Genomic DNA, 20,789 nt, shown 5'->3' with positions numbered 1-20,789 from the left:
AACTGCTTGAATACATGGATTGAGGGGATATGGTTGGGGATGTAGACTAAATGAACATCCTAAGGCAAACATCAACAACATAGAAATGGGTTCTGATCAAGGACACAAGTAATACCCAATGAAATTGCACATTGGCTGTGGGAAGGGTGGGTGGAGGGGAGGGAGGGAAATAATGTGATTATTGTAACCAAGGAATAATGTTCTAAATTGACTAAATAAATTAATTCAAATGGAAAAATAAAATAAAATACAATAAAATGGAAGGTGAGGCTTAAAGAAAAAAAGATATGTATGCTTTCTTGATTTTGTCTCCTAGAAACACATAAAGTCTCCCTGTGAGATAAGATCTTATCATTTTAATGTATACTATTATTATTTTCCCAAGGTGATTTAACTGAATTTATTTCTATGGATAGTCATCACCTGGTTATGATGTCTCGGAGTTTGTAAGAAATGTGTCCTATATGTGTGTGTTATTTTGTATTGAATACTTACCAAATCTTTAAAGTCACCACTTCTGCTAATCTTCTGTCTTCGTGTTGTTACTATGTAGTGTTTGTTTGCAACTATAGTGAAAGTGTGTAATGTTAGAATGGCACAAAAATCTTACAGTTCATGTCCATAATTAGTCTCTGTTCCTCTTTTCTGTATTGATTTTTTCAATGTCTTTGTTACAGTTCAATTGTCCTTTCTGTGTGATCTATGTTCCTTCCATGTTGTCTTCTCCTTTGTCTTGATCTTGATCTCTGTCTTTATTTCATTCTTTTTCTTTTTCTTCTGATTTTTTTTAACTGTAGCCATGTTATCTGATGGAATCTCTTCTTTTGCTATTGATTTTTTCACATGCGAGCAATGCAGCCACATTTCTTTTTCTAATACACGAATAGCTAATGGTGTTGTCAAAATAACATGGAAAGGGCCTACCTATAATGGTTGTGTTGTGCTAGTTCTATTAAAATTTTTTTGGGTAAACAGAATCTCCAGGTTTTATCGAATGGAGTGCATAATATAACAGACCCCCTTGATTTAAAATTCCCATTTCTTGTAATTCTCTAACCCTGTTTTGTAACTCTGTAATGTATTCAGCAAGTGCAAGATCCCCTCCAAGCATAGATACATAAGCTGTTTTAAAACTTTTTGCCTGCAATGGTGAATATCCAAATAACATTTCATATTGTGAGATATGCACATCTCCTCTTGATCTACTACACAGATAGAACAGTGAGAGGCAAAATCTCTGGCCACTTCAAATGAGTTTCCATGCATAATTTCCCAACCATAGTTTTGATTTCTCTGTTGAGTCTCTCCACTTGCCCAGAACTTTGAGGATGATATGGGACATGAACTTTTGGCATGATACCCACATTCTCATAAACTTGTTTCAGAAACGAATCTGTAAAATGGCTCCCTTTGTCGGAATTTACTCAGTTAAATTAATCCCCCCAGTTGATTTGCTGAGAACAAGTATTTAAGGAGAATGGGAAAATTAATACATTAAAAAAAGATATTGACAACAAGGATCATTTATTAGGTGCCTAATATTTTCCAGGGCACTAGAAATACAAAACTCCCAAATAAATAGCTCTTGCTCTCAAGGAACCTACATACTATGCAATTAGATATAAAAGTAACAACAAATTGATATGATACTCAAAGTAAGAGCCCAAAAGGATCAGAAAAACTAGTATGTGGGTATTGCTATTTTAAAGTCAAAATATGTATCATTTGGGGGGGTTTAGTGATGTGTAAGAGATGCAAATTAGGAACACAATCATTTACAATTCCATATTTTGTTGCAATTGCGTGTATGATCATTTTTCTTCTGTTCATGTCCCTATATATTTATATCACTACTTTTCAGTGGATGTAAAAATAAAATATGCTTAAAATTTTTTTTAATTAAAAAAAAAAGAGTCTACTCTTAGTGGTATACCATAGCTTGGAATGATTTCTTTCAACAATATTTTGACTACGAAGCTTAATGCATTTTTACTAGATGGAAAAGCTTCTGGCCATCTAGTTAGCTGTACTTTCATGAGATGACCAGGTCTGTTACAAAGAAAACATATTGAGGTTTTTCTGTATTGTCTGGGTTGTAATTATTTCTGGGTTGTTTATAAGTTCTTAGTGCAGCTACTGTTTTGTTTTGTTTTTCCTGCACTTCACTGGATTTCAGTTTTTGTTTAAGGTCTCTGATTTCTTTGGTTATCAATTATGTCATTTTTCTCTTCTGATTGCCTATCTTTCTCATCTTAGAAAACATAATTAGCAATTCTAATTTCATCAAGACCCATGTCAAACCAATTTGGACAGTTACTCTGAAAATAATTTCAGACCACAGGGCATCATTTTTTACAAACTGCCTGTGAATCTGATTTACATTCTCATCTGTTAAAACCCAATCCATTTTTCTGCACAATCAATAATACTACTGAGGAAAGTGGAAGGAGTCTCTCCCACTTCCTGCTTTAGGCACTCAAATTTAGACCAGGTTCCTGGGTGTCTAGAATTTTGCCTCATAGTTTCAATTATTGCCTCCCTGGCTGTAGTTAAGTCTCTATACCCCGCAAAAGCGTTAACTTCCCAACCAGGATCCTGAATTGCAATTGAGTTGCAATCCTGAATTGGCAATTCAGGGGTTATTATTTAGTGTCCTGTATAATCTACCATTTCTCCCTTTTTGTTAATAATTCATCCATAAGGATGTCAAAGTCTAAATAAGAAGGACTGTAAAGCTTAATTAAATGCTTGAAGTGCTTTACAACTGCCATGGGTTCTTCTTCATATGTTGGGAGTATTTTTCTTAAAACTGTCTATATCAGCTTGTGTAAACTTTTTGTGGCACATGAGATTCACTATACCACACTCTGGGGACACATAGGTACCTCCCTTAAAGGGAACATATGAGCTGTTTTGCTTTCTAATGCTTCAGTTTCCATTTCTAATTTAGTTGGATTATCTGATTTAGTTGCACCCTCTAATTTACTTGCATCATGTTCTTTAGTTTCTGCCATTGACCCTTTAGCCTTGAGTAATTCCTCATATTGAGTTTGCATTCTATCTAGTTTAGTCTCTAGATAGTTCACTTTTAACATTAGATCACTCTTTGCAGTAGCTTGCTTGATGCTTGCTTTTAAATGTTTAAACACAACTGCCAAAGATTTGATCATCATGTAAAAGCATATGATAAACAATAGTAGCACAGGAACATAAGAGATTAGTTGTAGGAGTGTCAATGAGAGTAATGGAATTAGAAAGTCATAGGCAAGTACATTTTGTATATATTCGGGTATAATAGTGAAAATGAGAGAAGTCATATCTAATAGAGAAAATCCCATGGTAATTTTTCATAGTTAATTCACCAGGTTTTCTGAGAGAACAGAGTCCTTATATCAAATTGACTGGGAGATGGATTTTGTAGCCAACTAGAGTGCAGCTCACTGTTAACAGAGCTCACAGTGAAACTCTAAGCTCTAACTGTTTCCACAGACCTCCTGCTAAGACAACGGCTCCAACTGCCTAAGTTGACAGTTAGACCTTTAAAATCAGATTACTAGGCTCTTTGTCCTATTTAGCTCACCAAACTATAAAAATAATAAATGGCAAGTTATTAAAAATAAAATATTTATATGGAAAAACTGTTCAGTATAGGTTCAAAACTGTTCTGATACTAATCAAAAGTATCTTCAGTGATGAAGTGAAGCTCAAATGTGAACTTCCCTTCAGGGCCAAGCACAAGGATGCTATAGAGACTCTTATTATAAAAATAAAATATTTATTGAAATATATATAAGGATAATAAAGGATTTCTAATTCTAAGGGATTCTAAATCCACCCAAATAAATTCCCTGGTTCCACAAGGAACCACTTCTCCTGTGATTCACAGGCTACACTTAACCTCCCTGATCTGACTAACCCAAATTTATACTACCTAAATAATACTACTACTACTATCCTTATAATTCTTAACTTCACCTTCAAATTATAAAATAGCAAAGGCTAGCTGATTGAGTCTTAACAAGAATCAAATTAGGGCTCTGAGTCTTAATAGATTCAGAGTCCAAACCAAAGACCAGGTTTTTCTCTGGTCTTCTCAGAGTTAAATCAATCTATAAAAACCACAATAGATAGTCAATAGTGTTTCCCAAGTTGGGAAAGGAAAATACTAAGCTCCTTCAGATCTTTCCCTCAGACAGAGAGGCAAAGATGTAACCTCCTCCAGCCCTGAGAGAGAATCTCTGAGTGTGTGTCTCTGCCAATTGCTAGAGACCAACTGCCAGAGAGAGAAAAATGTCAACATCTGAAATCAACACACTCAGCTCTGCTTCAAACTCCAATTCTTTTTCAAGCCAGCACTCTACTTTTTATCCCTAAACTAATAAAACAATACTTATTTTCTAATATTATCCTTTCAGTATTGATTCTAAGACAGAAGGTAAGGTTATTATTGTTTTGTTTTCTTTTTTAATAGGAAATGGGTAGGATTCAGAGATTGTATATACTTCCTGGTTTTCAAGTTACCTCCCTTGCTTACAATTTATACTTTCAAAAAAGTCCCCTCTGTGATGTATCCTATAAATACTCATTCTTCTTCTGTTTTAGCAGATACTGAGGCAGACCATTCTACTTTTGGACTAAAGCTCTCTTTACAATGATACACAGATGATAAAATAGAAATTTTACACAGATGATAAAATATAAAAATATTTTTATATACAATTGAAAAATGCACAAAGAAAATCAATGCATTTGAAACTTAAAGGAAAACAGTTAAATGGGAAGAGGGGAAATCTTTGCAACAAGTTTCTCTAATAAAGATCTGCTATCCAACATATATAAGGAAGTGATTCAAATATATCTATTCCCTAATAGATAAATGCTCAAAGATATGAATAAGCTATTCTCAAAGGAAGACATCTAAATGAGTCATATAAAAATGCTCCAAATAACTAATAATGAAATATAAATTAAAACAACTCTGAGGCTCCACCTCACTATCTGATTAATAAGTATGACAAAGAAGGAAAAATGATAATTGTTAGAAGAATCATGAGATGATAGATATCACTACTGAAAGAACTTTGAACTGGTCTACCTATTCTGGAAAACAATATGGAACTATGCCCATAATATCACTAAACTTATGAACTTACTCTGACCCAATTATAGCATTATGATGTCTACACTTCAAAGATTTAAAGAAGAGACTGCCCAAAATTTTATAATGATAACAAAAATCTGTAAATATTTTTGTATATTTAGATATTTTATATATATTGTTATAAAGTTATATATTATTAATAATTATACTTATAATATATATTACATATAATTACAATAATTATAAAAAATTTAAACTAGAAACAAAAGGGCTGCCACTCAAAATGGGAATAGATGAACAAATTATGGTATATAAATATTATTGGAATATCATTGGTCCTTATTTGTTATCGTTTAGGCCTGTCTGACTCTTCACAATCTCTTTTGGGGTTTTTCTTCCCAAAGATATTGGAGTGGTTGTGATTTCAAGGTAATGGGGGTTATAATTGTGCTTTAGGAAGATGATTTTAGGATGAATAAGAGTGGGGGGATTCTTGAGGCAGACAGAGGTACAAAAAGGTTATTGTAATGGTTCCGGAATGAGGTTATGAGGGCCTGGGCTAGGCTACAGGCAATTGGGAAAGTAGAAATGGCAGATCTTAGCAACAGAAGGGATGGCAGGGATTGATTGGGGATTTGGACTTTAAATGATCACTCTAGTGCAAATAGGAATTACATGGAAATGGGTTTTGAACAATAATACTTGTAAAACCCAGTGGAATTGCTTGTCAGCTCCAGAAGAGGGGAGGGAGGAAGAGAGAGAAGGAATTTGAATCATGTAACCATGGAAAAAATATTCTAAATTAATTAATCAATTATAAATAAAATAAAATAATTTCTTAAAAAAAGGAGGGATGGCAAGATGGGAGGTGAGAAAGGGTGAGGTGCTACACTCGCCTCAGTAAAGGGGTAGGATATGTTACTGCAGTAGGAAGCTGTGTTTTTGGAAGAAAACTCGACAAAAACTTGGGAAGTTCTCTTGGCTAGCAGTAGCCTTTCACTCCTGTGCCATGTTATCTTTTGACTGTGTGCTTCCTTGGTTTCTGTACGACAAGGTTTGAGCCCCCAGGAAAGGAGTCCTGCTCAAAGGTTTCCAGGACATTGGACACCACCAAGCATTGATGCTCCTAGGCTGTGTCAGGTTGGGTTCTGCATTGTGCATTCTGCCTGTCTATATCTGGCAAACAAGTCTGGGCTGATCAAATCACTTCAGGAGGCAGCTGCTGATTAAAATTAGCCTCAAAGAAAGCCAACTGAGCTCATCTGAAAATATGTCCCTGTGGCTCCCTCTGGCTCCACATTAAAGGAACAACAGCCAGATAAGGAGAGCATGTTTGCCCTCGGGAAATCTGTAGTGGCAAGAGGTATTGCCTATCTGGCCTCAGAAGCCACTGGAAAAGAAGAGAATATTCCCTAAAGTTTATTATAAGTGTAACTTGTTCTTAGGCCAGTTGTTTGTGTGTCAAATATTCTTTGTACTGGCATAGGTTAGGGCATCTCCAATCTTATAAAATTAAAAAAAAAAAGGAGACAAGCATCCCATAGTTTGTTTAAGGCTCTGATCTACTTGGAATTGAAAGAGTACAAGGACAATTCTATTGATTTATTATTTTGTGAATTAGAAATGCAGAAAGAAGGGTATCCTTGAATGGAAGAAGTGTCTAGTCATTGTTAGATGACCATGAAGACTGCATTTGTTTTTGAAATAGCTTCATAGACATCCTTCAACTTCTGCTTTGCTTTTCTGAGTTACCTCAAGGATCCTGATACTCAGGTCACTCAAATATATATAACCTTATCTCCTTTTAATTTTTTGAATTATAGAAAATTGACAATTCTAGGACACTTCATCAAATACAGAGCTCTCAAGTTTTACAAATTAAATTTATGTGAATAGTGATAATAGTAAAAATTTCTACCAATGAAAAAAATTTAATTTCTACTAAAGTGTCATATTTTCTGGACTACAAATAAGCAAAGTTAAATGCTGATCATTCTAGCAAGCAAAAAAGTAACTACAATTGAAATTATTACAACATCATTCAAAATCATGTTTTCAATCCTGGTTCTAAGATAATTACACACTGTTATAATTTTCTTTTTAGTTTCTTAGTTCTTTTGTTAGATAAAACAGAAATACTGGGTTAATATCTATAATTACATTAATATGTTTTTAATAGGATAAATGCTTCTAATTTAATATTTTCAGTTGTCTGTCTGGGTTTCAGCTCTAGACTGAAATGGTCCATTCTGCATGAACCCTTCAAAGACAGCACCTACAAGTCCCATCTAGGATAGAGTATTAAAATGAGACAGGATGCTCCTGGGTTTTGATTCTGGTTCCAACTCTTTGTTGGCTCTGTGGGCACTAGACTGAACACTTCTACATTTTCCTGACTATTTCTCCTGTCCTTTAAAAACATATAGTAAATTTAGATAGGTCTGTATTTACTATGTTAATTAGGTATGGCTTTTGAAGCCAGAGCAGTATATATCTTTTCATCCAACAGTATCAATCAACAAGTTACTCTTTGTTCTATACTCCACTTCTATTATTTTGTGTAAGCAATTTCTCACTCCAAACTCCATCCCAATGTTTCTTCTATCTTGAATCTTCACCCATCCCTTCCATCATCATTTTCCTATAACTTTCTTTTATCCTCTGTTCCTATAACATGCCTATCTTTTCTTCCAGGGTACACTATATGTTTCCAGTCCCATCTATCTGCCATTCGTTTGCACACTTTTATTCAATTAACCTCCTTTATTACTTCTCTGTGAGGATTGCACTTTAACTCCAGATATAACTAATCATCACTCTCAGGAGCTTGGAGGACAAATCAGGCTCCAACAATTAGCATCAGCTTTGTTCTATTTTTATACTTCTTGGCCTTAATATCTCTCCTCTAAGGAGCAAAAAAGGGTATGGCTAGCATGTGCTTAAGCTTCTACAAGAAGGCACTAAGCAAAGCACAGCAAACAGCCAGTGATGATTCTGATTCTGGTTCTGTTTGTCATCCTTGGCTGCCCTAAAGCTTTGCCTTCAACACAGCTACTTTTCCTGTTTGGCTACTCTGATATATCTCAGCAGGTCTGAATTTGTATTGCAGCTATCTCTATTGTCATGGTGACTCCATTTCTCCAATACTTTACCTCAACTTGAATACTATTTTGCATTCTTAGTTCCTGATTATAGTGCCATTGCCCTCCCTCAAGCAGTAAAACCTACCCTATCCTTCTGTTGTTGATCAGTCATTTTTAGTCATGTCCAACTCTTTATGATCCAGTTTTGGAATACTGGAATGGTTTACCATTCCCTCTCCAGCTCATTTTACAGATGAGGAAAGTGAGACAAATTTGGAGTAAGAGATTTGCCCTGGATCTGGGGTAAATATCTAGGGCTGGATTTGAACTCATGAAGATGAGTCTTCTTAATTCCAAACCCAGTGCTCTATCTACTGTGCCACTTAGCTGCCCCAATTCCAACCTACTAGGAGTCAACCATTAAGTTCTCTCCTAGCTAATATCAGCTAGCTCTATGAGACACTGTCTAAAATAACCAAAAGATATGGTTATTCTGGATGCTGTAATCTAGTTCAACCTACCAGCAATTCAAATAGTAAGTTCATTCCTATCTAACACCAGCTGACTGTGTGTGACATTGTCCAACATAATGTGATTCTGGATACCATCTTCTATATGATTTGGGTTGCACCATTAAAAATAGAAAGCTACCCTTCAAAGTCAATTTAGGTACACTATCAGGGGAAAAATCCTAGCTAGTGGGTCTAGGTAGCATCTTTGACTAAAGAGTCCTGGAGATTCCATAAGTATGCAATAAAATTTCACCATGTATCAATCCTCTGGATATACATAACACTCTGGGTAGACTGATGAGTATCCTGAATATCTCAGGCAGAGATGTTTATTCATGCATTTGTTTTTGAAAGTTCACAGCCAATATGCAAGTTGGTTTCTTAGGACAGGTGGATTAATGGACCACCTCCAATACTCTGAAACATTCCTATTTGTATGATATATGAACTACCTTAGAAAATTCTGGTATCTATTTAACAAGCTCCTTATCCCTACATTAGTCAAACATCAGTTTACTAGTAGCACCAGCAAGATATCAGAATCAAAAGTTCTCATTTCAGGTTATCAACTGAACTTTGGTTTGGGATAATTTGGTTAGGAAAAGTTTACAGAAAGATGGCAGTTCCCACCTGGGATATTATGGCCCAGGTTTAAAAAAAAAAGGCAGCAATCCTCTTTAAAATCTTTCCATGATGCTAATAATTCAAGGAAGCAGTTCAGTCCCATGTTGAACCCGAGTTGGAGATGGCAAGTCCAGTCTCAAAATGGAGGGTCATGATCCAAAGGAACCAGAGCAGTTGAGAAAACTGTTTATTGGTAGCTTGAGCTTTGAAACTATGGATGATAGTTTAAGAGAACACTTTGAAAATGGGGCACTCTCTCAGATTTTGCGGTGATGAGAGATCCCCAAACAAAACATTCCAGAGGCTTTGGCTTTGTGACTTATTCTTGTGTAGAAGAGGTAGATGCAGCTATGTGTGCTCAGCCACATAAGGTTGATGGACATGTAGTAGAACCAAAGAGATCCATTTCTAGAGAGGATTCTGTAAAACCTGGTGCACATCTAACCATGAAGAAAATTTTTGTTGGTGGTATTAAAGAAGATGCAGAAGAATATAATTTAAGAGACTACTTTGAAAAGTATGGCAAGATCAAAACTATAGAAGTTATGGAAGATCAACAGAGTGGAAAGAAGAGAGGATTTGCATTTGTAACTTTTGATGATCATGATACAGTCGACAAAATTTTTGTTTAGAAATATCATACTATTAATGGGCATAACTGTGAGGTGAAAAAAAAGCCCTTTTTTTAAAATATATTTTATTTGATCATTTCCAAGCATTATTCGTTAAAGACATAGATCATTTTCTTTTCCTCCCCCCCACCCCCCATAGCTGACGCGTAAGTCCACTGGGCATTAGATGTTTTCTTGATTTGAACCCATTGCTTTGTTGATAGTATTTGCATTAGAGTGTTCATTTAGAGTCTATCCTCTGTCATGTCCCCTCAACCTCTGTATTCAGGCAGTTGCTTTTCCTCGGTGTTTCCACTCCCATAGTTTATCCTTTGCTTATGAATGGTGTTTTTTTCTCCTGGATCCCTGCAAATTGTTCAGGGACATTACACCACCATTTATGGAGAACTCCATTACGTTTGATTATACCACAGTGTATTAGTCTCTGTGTACAATGTTCTCCTGGTTCTGCTCCTCTCGCTCTGCATCACTTCCTGGAGGTTGTTCCAGTCTCCATGGAACTCCTCCACTTTATTATTCCTTTTAGCACAATAGTATTCCATCACCAACATATACCACAGTTTGTTCAGCCATTCCCCAATTGATGGGCATCCCCTCGTTTTCCAGTTTTTGGTCACCACAAAGAGCGCAGCTATGAATATTTTTGTACAAGTCAAAAAAAGCCCTTTTTAAGCAAGAGATGCAATCTTCTGGGTCACAAAGAGGTTGTGGAGGTGGCTCAGGCAATTTTATGGGACAAGGAGGAAACTTTGAAGGTGGTGGTGGAAACTTTGATGGAAGAGGTGGTTATGGTGATGGTGGTGGTGGCAGCAGAGGCAGTTATGGAGGTGGAGATGGTGGATATAATGGATTTGGTGGAGATGGTGGCAACTATGGAGGTGGTCCTGGTTACAGTAGTAGAGGGGGTTATGGTGGTGGTGGTGGACCTGGATACGGAAACCAAGGTGGTGAATATGGTGGTGGTGGTGGAGGCTAGGATGGTTACAATGAAGGTGGAAATTTTGGTGGTGGTAACTATGATGACAGCGGGAACTATAATGATTTTGGAAATTATAGTGGGCAGAAGCAATCAAATTATGGACCCATGAAAGGAGGCAGTTTTGGTGGAAGGAGCTCAGGCAGTCCTTATGGTGGTGGTTATGGATCTGGTGGTGGAAGTGGTGGATATGGTAGCAGAAGGTTCTAAAAACTCATCAGAAAAGGGCTACAGTTCTTGGCAGGAGAGAGAGCAAGGAGTTGTCCGGAAAGCTGCAGGTTACTTTGAGACAATCATTCCAAATGCATTAGAGGAACTGTAAAAATCTGCCACAGAAGGAACCATGATCCAAGTCAGAAAAGTTACTGCAGCTTAAACAGGAAACCCTTCTTGTTCAAGATTGTCATAGTCATAGTTTGCAAAAAAGTGCAGCTATTGATTAATGCAATATAGTGTCAATTAGATGCACATTCCTGAGGTCTTTTACCTGTGGTAGCTTTGTCTTTTCCTTTTCATTACATCAGGTATATTGCCCTGTAAATTGTGGTAGTGGTACCAGGAATAAAAAATTAAGGAATTTTTAACTTTTCAATATTTGTGCAGTTCAGTTTTTCTACATTTTAGTACAGAAACTTTAATGAAATGCTGTTTTGAAGGTGTTTCCTTGTTAGTTAATGAGTAGAGAAGATCATTGTTAATTACTATTTTGTATGAATTTTGCTAAAGTTAACTGTAAAGAAACACCTGCTGACTTGCAGTCTAAGGGGAATCTATTTACCCCAAACCAAACCATAATACCCATTGATATGAATGGGAGTTGACAAGTGGAGAGAATAGATCATTTGTATGTTTGCAACATGTGTTTTAGATGACAACTAGGATTGGGTATTTAAATTATTATATTTGTGAATTGATAGCATCAAGCTTTACCTTTCAAATGAAAATTTCAAATTACCTTTTGGGTTGTGTATATATTTTTATTGTAATTCTCTATGATTTAGTGTGTTAGCTCTGCCAAGTTCTAGCTGTGTTTATTAAAAAGGAAAAAAATCCATTCTTGAGTTACCTTGGCCACCTTTGAAACTGCTATTATAACATAATGTTGGTTTAGGAGATATCTATAGTTTCCTGATTAAGTTCTGGATGATGGAGGGGTGGGAGTAGTAGAAGTAGTTTTATTTTTTCTTTCCCTCTCTTTTGAAAGATTTTTCTTAATGAATTTAAAGAAATAGCCCACTACAAAGTCTGCTGTATTCAAACAAGTAATGGATACTTGGGTTTTTTGTTTGGTTTTTAGTTTGTGTTAATTGGTTTAGGGGGGAAAAGAGGCCCAAAGATCCTCAAATACTTGTCTTGGTTAATATCTTTTTAATTTATACAAGCTGTCAGAACAAGAGAATAAAAAGCATGCATTGTGAAACACACACACACAAAAAAGGAAGCAGATAAAATCACTAAGGATGGAGCTGATGACAGAGAATTGATATACTTCAACATCTAGCGCAAAGATTTTTAACCGGGAGTGCAGGGGTCTATAAACTTGGATGGAAAAAAATTTTACACCTTTGTTTTTAATAGTATTTAGTTTCCTTCATAATTTTATATATTTTATTTTATGCACTTGTAATTCTGAGGAGTCCCCAGACTTCATCAGATTCCAAAGGCATCCATCCATGACACTAAAAAAGTTAAGAACCCCTGGCTGGGAGAAGCAAAAAAAATCAGTATATGGGAGATGTAAAAGGAATGGTCAGAAAGTAACAAAATGAACCATGAGAATATAGTATTATAGAAACCTAGAGAAGAGAAAATTTGACAAAGTAGAGGGTAGTTGATACTGTCAAACGTTATTGACAGGTCAAGGAGACTGAAGATCAAGAAAATCTCACTGGATTTGGCAATGAGGAGGTCACTAATGACTTAGGTATGCCTAAATTTTGCAAAAAAATTAACAAATTCTTACATTCTATTCTTTTGAACAAAATGGAGAGCTATAAAACAATAGTTAGGTAGACTAAGAATGGTTTAAATTCTCAGACCAAAAGAATGACTATTAATGGCTTAAGGTCAACTTGGGAAAAGGCCTCTTAGAAAAGTGCTCAAGGAATCTGTCTTGAGCTTTGTGCTATATAAAAAATTTTATCATTGTCATAAATAGCATGATTATCAAGTTATTAATGAAATGAAACTGGGTGAAGTGACAGAATCAAAATCTCCAAAAAGGGTCTAGGCAATAGAGTATACAAGTATATTGACTTAGAAAACCTTATTTCATTTTAATTTGGTTTGGGGCCCCAGAAGTGTTGTGGGTTGCAAAGTGGCCTTCAGGCAATATGTTTGACATCTCTAGACTAGAAAAATGAGACAAATCCAATAATATGAAATTTAGTGGAGATAATTTAAAAGCCCTATTTTGGGGTTAAAAAAATAAACTATATAAGATGTGGGAATAATAGGCAACAACCTGGGTGACAAAGACTTGGGAGCTTTAGTGCACTGTAGACATAATATGAGTTAACAAGAAAACAGGTTGACTCCCACAAAAGCTCATGTCATCTTGGCTTACGTGAATAGAGGTACAGGTTCTAGGATAAGTGACTTGATAGATCCAATTATATATTCTTTGCTTTGATCAGTTTTGGATGACATATTTCTTTAAAAGAGTTTGAAAACTCAGGGCCAATATTGATTTTCTGATTTGTACTGATCTAGCCTTTCCATTTAGCACCCTCCATCTTTGTTTACTAACTTCCTGGCTCACCATAACCCCCAGAGCCTTTGGCCCTTCTCTGATAAATATTTGTATAGCACACAAACATCAAACTATACAATGATAGAACATTTTTAAAGCAATATTTAAAACTTGATAGCATGAGGAGAGATGGGACAGCACCAAAATGCCATGTGAAGCCCATGGACTAAAGCAGGTATGTGGCACAATGGAAAGAGATCTGGGCCTGAAGTCAAGAAGATAGGTCTTCCTGAGTTCAAATCTGGCCTCACTGATCCTGGGCAAGACACTTAACCCTGTTTGTCTCAAGTTTCCTCATCCATAAAATGAACTAGAGAAGGAAATAGCAAAGTACTCTAGTATCTTTGCCAAGAAAATCACAAATGAAGTCATGAAGATTCAGATATGACTGAAACAAGTGAACAATAAGAATTTTAACCATTTAACCAAGTGAAGGATCTGAAGGCCCTTTTGACTTTTCTGTAAATATTTGCAAATTCTTAGGTACTTAGGGAAGGAAAGAGTCTGATGCAATGAAAAGAAGTAGTCTGAGACTCTGGGTTTAGAGCTCTTCCTCTAATACCTACTACTTACTGTATTTCCCAGGACCTCACTGACTTCATATCATTATGTACTTCCTGTATACCGGGAGATATATTGAGTGGGGTTCACTCTTTTTGCTTCCTGTCAGAGACTGTGGTAGAGCATGGGTCTTGTGAACAGGTAACTTAGCCATGAGCATGTGTTTTTTTTTATTCCTTTATTTCTAATGATCATTAATACATCTTTTAAAATATAATATTTTAATTATTGGACATTAATTTTAATTTTCACAATGATTTTTAGCAATATTTTATAAAATATAGAAAGAGTGAAAGTAAGAAAAATCAGAAAGAGGATAGAGTAAGAAATATAACCTAAACACACTAAGTATTTTGCTTTGACTCCTGGCTCAACCTAATCAGGGCTAATTAGTCCTTACCCAGAGAGGTCTCAGCCTTGAGTCAAGGACCTGGGGATGTGGAGGCCTCTCCTGAGGCTAGTACCTTCAGAAAAATCCAGGAAAGGAGTCAGCCTTTTTCATTCACCCCATGTGGTAGTTCTAAGAGAAAATTCCAAGAATAGTCCAAGGTCTCAAGTTAGAGCTCCTTCAAGAACAAGTTCAAGGCAAAAAACCTCTTCACAGGAAGTTCTTGGCATTTTTAAAGACTTTTCATCACTTCCTATGACTTCCTTCCATTTTATGTGTACCAATTACAGCTAAAATTTTGCTTAGGACTGCCCAGGGGGCAGTCAGTCAATTCTGATTCAACACCCACTATTGCACATATGGGTCACAGACCTCCCCCACTCAAACTTAAGTGGGGTGTCTACACTTCTGGTGATTGAGTCTAAAAATGGGCAGGGGAGAGTTAATCCCATCTTCACAATCCCCACTGTGATCACTTAGGAAACTAGTCTCCTCAACTGATCATTTGGCACAATCATCTTGTACCCCTAAAAAAATTGCATACAGTATTGCACCTTCTAAAAGGAAACTATAATAGTTAGAGATAGGAGGGAAATAGAAGAGAAAGTAAAACCAATGTTGGCAACCACTGAAATTGGAGAAAAAATTCTCAATTTTTTAAGATAGCCTAGATAAAATTTTTAAGCCATGTTTCTCCTGTCATGGCTTTTTGCCCCCTAACCCCCACCCTCAAGAACTCTGAGAGAACTTCAAACTCTCTTTGGAGTTGCTGCCCTGCTCATGCCAGTTTTTTTTCCCATTTTCTGCCAGCTGTCCCACCCACCCAGCTGTTTTAGTTTGAGGGACTTAGCAGGGGACTCTTGGCAGAGAAGAGATAAGCCAGAGAAGAGATAAGCCACTTCTTGAGCCCATCTGCTTGAGCCAGAGTTCCTCAACGCTGCCTCTGGCATTACTGCTGCCAATCCAGCCTCCTGGGTTGTCCTAGCCAACCATTCCTGATCCTCCTGATCTTCCTGATCCTGCTTGCTTCTACTTCTGCTGCTGTTGTTGTTCCTGTTTCTTTTGTTGTTTGCTGTGCCACATCTTTAGAACACACAAGCTAGGAGTCCTTGGAGCTGCTGGGGTAAAAGTTGGGGTATATTTCTCTTAGCTAATAATTGCGAATGAAGACATTTAGGCAAAGATGAAAAGTTGGATCTGCAAAGCAACGAGGGCTCAGAACATTTGGCACACACAAATCATTGGAGGAGGGGAGAGATTGTTCCAATGTAAGCTTGAGGGAGAGGCAGTTAAGGGGCTCCAGCTGCCTGGGAATTCACTTAGCTGTTTCTGACTGAATGTGGAATACAGACCCCCTTCATCTCCTCTCTGGCCATTGACTTCTAATTATACTGTGAACTGAAGAGATATTTGGTTTTTCCCAGAAGAGACTTGTTAGCAGTGTTGTTATTATCTACCCTTATGGGGAGATATGTTTTGTTTTCTGAAGATACTTTTATTCAAAAATCCTTCAATCAACAAGATAATTTAGAAATTTCCCTCTTTCCCCAGCTTCATCTTATCCCCTTCTCCCCAAAGAATAAAAGATCCTTTAGTTAAAATACCAGCTTGTAGGACTGGTTATTAGAGGGAAATTTTACAACTTACCATCTGTGAGAAAATCTCCATCAAGACAGTTGGGAAGGAAGAAACAGGAAGTAGTATAGGGGAGGGGTTCAAGATTCAGTCTCTTTCTTTTGCTTACTTCCTGGTGCAACATCTCTAAATTTCACCCACTATAATTCACCAAGTTTCCATCTCTAGTACAATTTGGCATCCCATGAAATGTCTGACCCACCACAGGCTACTGGATATTGAAATAGAATAAAGGGAAACTGAAGGGAAACTGGTACTTATTGAAATAGAGAAATAAACTGAGGGGAACCTGTTTCTCTAGAATAAAAGTAAACTGATAGAAAATATTACTTGTTGAAATAGAGAAATAAACTGAGGGGAACCTGTTTCTCTTGCAATGACTGCTGTCCGCTGGCTTATGACTAGAGAGCTGCTACAGGAACCTGAGGCTGCTTATTGGTAATGGAGGTAGGAATGAGAAATACTGAGGGATGCTGCCACACAGGGATGCTGGTACACAGGGGACTGCTCTGGGGTTTACTCTGGGGTTTGTCTACTGATCCCTACTGATGGCTAATGGACAAATCTATTTCTGAACCTCCTTCCTCCCTCACCCTCTCCCTTAACCACCTCCTTCTGGAAGCCTTTGACTTCCTCCCTCCCCCCCCCCCTTGAGTGGACTATAAAATACTCTAGTTTTCTTTCTCAGGTAAGGGGTTTATTGTGATAACAGGATGGGAAACAGAGGGAAACAGGATGGGAAAGAGAAGGATGAGGATTTCCCTAAACTACAAGGACAATTTTTAGGAGGGTTTGAGGAAGTAGTCCAGTCACAAACTGTGACTCTAAGACAGTTAGGAAGATGGAGGACAACAGCAGTTCAAAATCTTTCTTCTTCACAAAATAAGCCTGGCTTGTCTCCTTTCTCAGCTTCAACCCCAGAGAGAAACAAAATTCAAAGTCTCTCAGTTTCTCCTGGCCAGCTCAATTCTCAAATAGACCACCAACTCAAAAGCCAAGTTTCTCCTTCTTATCAACTTCAACTTTCCAAAACCAGAGAACCCCAAAAACTAGTCAGCCCCACAAGGGTCTTTCAGCCAGCTTTTCAACCTCCAGAGAGAGAGAGAGTGACTCCAAGTCCAGTTCCCTCCCCCTGGTCAACTCAACTGCCAATTCCTAGGAACATTCCATTTTGGAACCCTGGTTCTTGCATCTTGGTTTACAAGTTCTCTCAGTTTCTCTCCATGCCTCTGCAACAATATAGATCAACAGAAAAAAATGATGCTACAAATATTATTTGGAATAACTGTTAGCCATCATTGCATGCTAGTGGATATACAACATCATATATAGTGCCTTTACTGGAGTGGTGATGGAAATCATAGGTTTGATAGCCAACTCCACAGCATTTATAATGACAATGCCTTTTACAGACAACAAAGTAGTATGGCAAATAATTACCCAAATTTACATATTTGCCAGGGCTTTTTTGCCAAACTTTTACATATATTAGAAACATTCTTAAATTCTTTACACCCAAAAAGGCAGCCCAGATTTTATTACTAGATAATACCTTGGAACAACTGGTCAGGAAGATGTGTGATGAATATTTACACAAGCAAGGACAAGGACGGGTTCAAGAAGGGAATGGGAAAAAGACAAAAGTACTGGCAGATACAGAGAATAAGGACAAAAAAGGGGGCAGAGAGAAAATATAAGGATAATATAGAAACCAAAAAGATTTTGCCATTGAGAGATAGTACAAAAATTTCTAATGCAGTTGGCATTATTCATTCAAAGGTACATAAACCATTCTCTACCCAGGAATTGGATTCAATAAAACACAGATTCCCAAAATTTCTATTAGAACCTTACAGAGCACTCAAAGAGCTTAAAAGGGCTTTTAAAATTTTCAAACCAAACCAGGAGAACATTGTACAGAGACTGATACACTGTGGTACAATGGTACGTAATGGACTTCTCCATGAGTGTCAATGCAATGTCCCTGAACAATCTGCAGGGATCTATGAGAAAAAACACTATCCACAAACAGAGGACAAACTGTGGGAGTAAAAACACCAAGGAAAGACAACTGCTTGACTATAGGGGTTGAGGGGATATGATTGAGGAGATACTCTAAATGAACACCCTAATGCAAATACCAAAAACATGGAAATGGGTTCAGATCAAGGACACATGTGATACCCAGTGGAAGTGCACATCAGCTATGGGAGGGGTGGGGGTGGGGGGAGAAAATGATCCTTTTTTTTCCAATGAATAATGTTTGAAAATGACCAAATACAATAATGTTTAAAAGGAAAAAAATTTTTTTTCAAACCAGATTTTGAAGATTCTGATCTTCTTTTATCCGAATTATTTAGCCCCCATGAATATAGGCAGTTTATTGATAAGACCAGACAAGACAATTTCCTGATAAGTTGGCCTATTGTGGAGGAAAGAGAAGACTTTGATTTTGCTAACCCTACGAGCTTAGCATACCTTAGGAAATGCAGGGAAGACCTCTTGCAGGCAATCAAGTCATTTTGTTCCAAGTCCAATGCTTGGAGCAAATTTGACAAATTGAGCCAGGAAAAAGATGAATATCCTGCTGTATTTACAGACAAACTGGCTGAGATGGTTGAATCCATCATGGGTCTGAATCAAGACTCATTAGAATCAGTGGCTCATGTTAGGAGACAATTCTTGAGAGGTGGTAACTCTCATCTTAAAAATTTCTAAAGGAATTATTTCCCAAAATATGATAGCATTACAATCAATGAACTGAGACGATGCCTCCACTTATTTGTTTAACATAAATACGAAACAAGAACAGGAAAAATGAGAATTCAAACAAAATCTACAGCATACAGAAGAATCTCTTGAGCAAAAAGGGATTGAACAAATCAAAAACTTGCAAACAATTAAAACATATTCTAGACCCTCATACCAACAACAAAGAGGTAAAAAAGAGACCATAAAATGTTTTTTTATGCCATAAAGTGGACCACTTGGTGAAAGATTGCTATCTAAAAAGGAAATATGAGCAAAGCAAATAAAAAGCAACAAAACACAGGAAAGAACATATTATAGATCAAAAATAAGCTATTGCTGTGGGCACTGTAATCTTAAAGAGTAAGAAACCCCAGACCTTGACAGCATGAAACTGATTATAAAGACAGGAACAAAACCTATATATTCAGAGGTTTTGACCAAGGGAAGACATTCGTTATGAAGCCAAGATTTTAAAATACTTGAAAATAAGAAAGGGCATGGAAGAAAGGAATGTCAGAGTGTGACACTTAATAAGGGACTTGAAGGATTGAAACATAAAAATACAAAGGGAGAAGAAATTCCATGAGTGGTACCTAAAGATGAATTTATAGAGTCTGTGAGAATTTGTGATGAAGAATCAAATCAAAACTTAAGTTAAAAGCAGAGACAAGTAAAGGAGATAGACCAAGAGATCAAATATATGATAGCACAGATGCAAACTGATATTGGAGACTCATACAGAAGTGTATGGTAACTAGTCAAATGAAAAGCAAAGAACATCTCAAAACATATCTAGAAAACTTCTTTGAGTGCAGATGGGGTTCAGAGATTGAAAAGGAGAGAAAGGGAATTCATGAAAACTTACATAAACAAAATCATAAGTTGATGGAAGGAACAGAGAAACAATATTTCAATTCCCTGCAACAAGATAACCATATAAATGCACAGACTAAGGTTACTATTGCAGATATATCTTTAGAAGATAAAAGCAATATAAATAATCTCACAGACATGGATAAAACCCCAATTGGACCAATTAGAAATTCAAAAAGCTCTTTGGTACAGACTTCCTTAGAAAAAATATCTAACATGAATCCAGAAGTTGTAAATTTTCCATCTAATAACCAATCCTACAAGCTAGTACTTTAAATAAAGGATCTTTTATTCTTTGGGGAGAAGGGGATAAAATGAGGTTGGGAAAGAGGGAAATTAGGTTCACCATAATTTCTAAATTATCTTGTTGATTGAAGGATTTTTGAAATAAAAGTGTCTTCAGAAAACAAAATCTACCCCTAAGGGCAGATAATAACAGCACACTGCTAACAAGTCTCTTCTGGGCAAAACCAAATATCTCTTCAGTTCACAGTATAAGTAGAAGTCAATGGCCAGAGAGGAGATGAAGGGGGTCTATCTTCCACAATCAGGCAGAAACAGCCAAGTGAATTCCCAGGCAGCTGGAGCCCCTTAATTGCCTCTCCCTCAAGCTTTCATTGGAATAGTCTCTCCCCTCCTCCAATGATTTGTGTGTGCCAAATGTTCTGAGCTCTCATTGCTTTGCAGATCCAACTTTTCATCTTTGGCCAAATATCTTCATTCGCATAATTAGCCTCCTAACTCCCTGTCCATGTGGCAGGGGAAGCAAGCTGCTCCCTAGTTTTTACTCCAAGGGGAATGGGGGAAAGAAGGTTACTCTTCCAAACAGGAAGTAAAATTGCAATCATGGCTCACTCTATGAAAGAGCAGTACATTACCTACTTCAAACAGCTCCCAGTTT

General features: G+C 36.8%; 1 protein-coding gene and 1 pseudogene across 1 annotated transcript in view; one reads left to right on the top strand and one right to left on the bottom strand.

Moving 5' to 3' along the window:
* Positions 1-20,789, bottom strand: part of LOC103096441 (sperm equatorial segment protein 1-like) — a 70,559-nt gene that overhangs the window by 17,628 nt on the left and 32,142 nt on the right. The gene's annotated exons all lie outside the window — the stretch shown is intronic.
* Positions 9,424-11,141, top strand: LOC100026213 (heterogeneous nuclear ribonucleoprotein A3-like; annotated as a pseudogene).

Source organism: Monodelphis domestica, chromosome 1 (genome assembly GCF_027887165.1).
Source record: "Monodelphis domestica isolate mMonDom1 chromosome 1, mMonDom1.pri, whole genome shotgun sequence".
Lineage (NCBI taxonomy): Eukaryota > Metazoa > Chordata > Mammalia > Didelphimorphia > Didelphidae > Monodelphis > Monodelphis domestica.
The sequence above is the reverse complement of the archived record's forward strand: the minus strand, read 5'-3'. Positions and strand labels throughout refer to the sequence as shown.